This window comes from Penaeus monodon, unplaced genomic scaffold (assembly GCF_015228065.2).
Source record: "Penaeus monodon isolate SGIC_2016 unplaced genomic scaffold, NSTDA_Pmon_1 PmonScaffold_13873, whole genome shotgun sequence".
In the NCBI taxonomy this organism is placed as follows: Eukaryota; Metazoa; Arthropoda; class Malacostraca; order Decapoda; family Penaeidae; genus Penaeus; species Penaeus monodon.
This window is the reverse complement of record NW_023642903.1, coordinates 5001-9538: the sequence shown is the minus strand read 5'-3', so window position 1 is coordinate 9538 and position 4538 is coordinate 5001. Positions and strand designations below refer to the sequence as shown.

General features: G+C 49.5%; 1 pseudogene; it reads left to right on the top strand.

The window, feature by feature from the left end:
• The first annotated feature begins 209 nt into the window (after positions 1-209).
• The window catches only part of LOC119569278, a 5584-nt pseudogene continuing 1255 nt past the window's right edge, over positions 210-4538 (top strand).

Genomic DNA, 4538 nt, shown 5'->3' with positions numbered 1-4538 from the left:
CCCCCATGTACTATACCCAAAGGTGCTGGGGCGACCTCTTCCTGGACACGCCCCTACCCGACACCAAGAACACCTTCAGAGGCTCCACGCAGGTCATGGACTTCTGGAGGGTGAGTGATGCGAGCGGCTGCGAGTGTGGTGGGAAGGGCGGCCTTTCCGTGGTTGTCCTGTGGGGGAGGGTCATTTTGCTTTTTTGCTGTCATCGGGGAATGTCGCGATTGTAAAATGCTCTTCATATTCTCACTACTGTCTTTTTGTTTATTGTCACTAGTAAAAGCTTACGCTACTAGAACAGCAATGCGATCATAGATATGGTCATGATGACTATGTTATTTTTGATCATCTTGATCGTCATTTATGTGGCCCCCATTGCTTGACTGACACCACCCCTCCTGTTTCTCTTCGTGTCCAGTTCACCGAGAACGTGTTGCTGGACGGACTGTACTGGGAGAAATGGTACGACCGGGACCAGCCCGCCACACAGGCCGACAACCGGAACATCCTCTACGAGAACAGGTGCTGGGCGTCGCGCGCCTCGACAGGTCGGGTTCTACCTCCGATGCTCCTGCGGCCGGGGGTGTCCGCTCTCCTTTGTGTGTGTGTGGTGTGTGTGTGTGTGTGGTGTGGTGTGTGTGTGTGTGTGGTGTGTGTGTGTGTGTGTTGTGTGCCTGTGTGCATGCAAAAAATATCCAAAATATCAGTAAGCTTGTAAAAAATGTCATTTGATTTCTCTTTTCCAAGTAGCAACCTCTTGACCCCGTAAAGGGCCCATGCTGACGCGGCGTTTCCCGCAGATCCGCGTCCGCAACGACTCGTGCATGGTGCCCGAAAAACTTCCAGCGCGCCATCAGGCAGTGCTACGACGTGTACCCACCAACGCCGAGGACAAAAACAACTTCGGCGTGAACGTCAAAGGCACTGCGTAGTGCGCGAGCGCCTGACTCGATGGGCCTCTTGGCTTGCGGGGGGACGTCGCTGTTCTCTCGCTGATGCGTTTGCCTCTGTCTGAAGGTTTGGTGTATATGTAGAAAAAAGGGCCTGTAGATGACTAGATAGATAGACCACGCAGACAAAAGGGGAGCCCTATAGACAGAGCGCCCAGAGCAATTGATACCATAGCTAGCGGCTGCCTCTCTTACCCCCTCTTTCCTTAGCTGGACGTACTTCTCGGAGGAGGAGCTGCAAGGAGGCAGCCCTGGGGGGAAAATCGCAAAGTACTCCGCGCCGGATCTTACCAGGTGCGGTGCCCTGGCCCTGTCATGGTAGTCAAAGGCAGTCTGAATGCTCTTTCCCTTCTCCATTCGAATAATTTAAGTAGATGCCTTTTTTCTCTGGTCGAATTATCGTAATATTTGTTTATTTTTTCGTTATGCAAATAATCTCTACAGTCTTTTTTTAGCAAGCTTCCCAGCAAGCAAAACCCAAGCTTTCTCTTCCTCATAATATCATGCACCTGCGTAGGATCGGTCGACCACGTAACGCCTGATATTCATTTCACCCAATACTGTCGCCGCCCAGTCTTACCAGCTGACGCTCATTTCCTTTCCGCCGACCTGCTCAGGACCTGGGAGTGAACAAGTCGGTGTCGAGGGACATCCGGGGCCAGCCTGCGGGAGAACCTGTGGATCCAGCGCGGGACCGCGCCATTTTCATCGACTTCACCGTCTACAACGCCAACATCAACCTGTTCTGCGTTATCAAGTGAGTGGCGGGGCGGGGGGACTTGGGACCAGGGCGAGGGTCAGGCTAAAAAGAGAACGTTGATGAGCTTTGTTGTGGCTCGATTTTTGTTTGTGTGTTGTTTGTTTATGTAATTAGTTTTTTTGCATTTTTGGGATTAGCTGTGTATGTATCCCAAACGGTTGCCTTTGTTTTTGGAGACGTGTTGCTGTTCCTGTTCAGTTCCTATTTTTTTCAGTATTAATATTACTATTGGTATAAATGTATCAGTGGTAGGCAGAGCATAGTAAGCAGCAGCAGCGACCTAAGTAAGCAGCACCGCCCGCTCTTCTCACCCCCCCCCCTGCCCCCAGGCTGCTGTTCGGTTCCCTGCCACGGGGGGCATCATCCCTTCGTGTCCTTTCCCCACCGTGAAGTCCTCCGCTACGTCCCGCCCCTGGACTTTTTTCGTGATGGCGTGCGAGTTCATCTTCGCTTTTTTTTATCATATATTACATCATCGAGGATCGTTGAGATCAAGACGTTGAAATGCGCCTACTTCAAGAGCATCTGGGAAAATACTAGACCTCTTGGTGATCGGGGCGAGTGTCTCTCCTCCCTTGGCTCTGATTTGGCAGGATATAAATTTTCTTCACTTTACATTTTCTCTTTTATGTTTTTCAGCTTTGCGACTGTGCCGACTAAACTTGCCTTAAAATTTTCAGCTGGCGTTTCTGTGCATCGGGTTCAGCGTGTTCACCCCCCTGACCATCGGCAGAAAGCTGGAGGTCCTGCTCGAGGAAGCCAACAAGTTCGCCGACTTTGAATTCCTGGGCACTGGCAGACCAGTTTCAACAGCATCGCGGCTGTGTGCGTGTTCTTCTCATGGTTCAAGTGTTCAAATACATTCGTTCAAAAAGCCCCATGACGCAGCTGTTCTCCACGCTGTCGAGGGTGCGTTAGGGGTGCCAGGGTGCTCCAGCGGGAACCGCCTCTGTGTGTGTGTGTGCGTGTGCGTGTGCGTGCTGGTGTGTGTGTGTGTGTGTGTGTGTGTGTGTGGTGTGTGTGTGTGTGTGGTGTGTGTTGTGCGTGGGTGTGTGTGGTGTGTGTGTGTGTGTGTGTGTGTGTGTGTGTATGGTGGTGTGTGTGTGGTGTGTGTTGTGCGTGTGTGTGCGTGCGTTTGTTTATGTTGCATATCGCATATCAACGTCCTTCCGGTCTACTAGAGTGGGGGGCATGAATAGGTGATCCAAGGGATATCACAACTGAAAACGTGTAGTGCTTGATATTTTGATTTATTGTAATTATTTTTTTTCGCATACTAATTTATAGTGTTGGCCAATGGAATATTAGTTCTTTTTATCAAGAGAGGATAGAATAACGATAAGGACAAGAGACATGCAATATCCCGCGTGCATCTCCAGTTCACCCTTTTCTGTCAACAATGCGCTAAAGAACAGCATCCGGCGAGCACAGCTCCTAACCAAAGCCTCTGTATAACCTCACAGTGCGCCAAGGACGCGGAGGATTCACCGTCATGTTCTTCATTGTGTTCTTCGCCTTCGCCCAACTCGGCTACCTCTTGTTCGGTACTCAGGTAAGCCGTCATGTCTTCAGGGGAATATACGCAAAACATATATGCCAGTGCTTTTTAAGAACATGCCAGAAATACAGATTTTCAGCATGAAGCTTGAGGATATACTGCTATTTCTGTGACGATCCAGGCTTCAGACAACAAGAATCTAATACAGGAAAGTGCCATTGCAGGTTCGTGACTTCAGGAGTTTCATAAACGCCGTCTTCACTCTCCTTCGAACCATCCTGGGAGACTTTAACTTCCACGAAATCGAAGACGCCAACAGAGTCCTGGGACCTATTTTCTTCCTGTGCTACGTGTTCTTCGTGTTCTTCGTTCTGTTGGTAAGGTCCAAAACTTTTCCCATAAAAGTATTTAATGGCTAGAGCGACATAACGTTAGTCAGGTCCTGTTTTTGTGATTGTTATATTTTGATTATGATAATGATAACTATGATGATATAGTAATATCAATATAATAGTTATGATGATAATAACCTCTTGACCCGCGCTATCTCCGCAGAAACATGTTCCTGGCCATCATCAACGACACGTACTCGGAGGTCAAAGCCGAGATCGCCAACCAGCGCAATGAGTTCGAGATCGCCGACTACTTCAAGCGCGGCTACAACAACATGATGGGCAGTTAGCAAGCGGGACAAGCTCATCGACATTCAGAACGCGCTCAAGCTCTCCGACGCCAACAGTGACGGCATGCTCACCTTCGACGAGATTCGTGCCAACCTCAAGAAGTAGGTGGGGGGGGGGGGGTTCTAGGTGTTGCTGTTTAGAGTCTGTGACTATTGCTAGTCCGTTACTGATACTGTCAGCATCAGTGTTACCATTTTCATGATCATTACTAATGCCAATGTAGTATTAGTACCATTACCATTACTATTATATCATATGATTGTTTTTGTTTCCAATGCCTTACCTCTCACTCAGGGCCAAACTTCTCGGACATGGAGATCGAGATGTTCTCGCCAAGTACGACACGGACGGCAACCGGCTCCTCGAGGCCGACGAGGTCAAGAGGATGCTGGCCGACCTCGAGGGCCAGAAGACGGAGTTGACAGTGAGTACATGGGACAAAATAAAAATCTCGAGGCACTCAATAGCTAGAGCTCCTGTGTTCTGTTCCACAGAGTGAATAGTTCTTTGTATATAATTTAATGAGTTTGGGCCTTGTCTCAGTAGGAAATATCGTCCTTCAGAGCAAATCAAGAAAGAGGAGCAGCCGCCGAAGTCAACGAGCGAGGCCGAGACACGACCCGCATCCGCCTCCTCGGGCCACGGCTCCATCG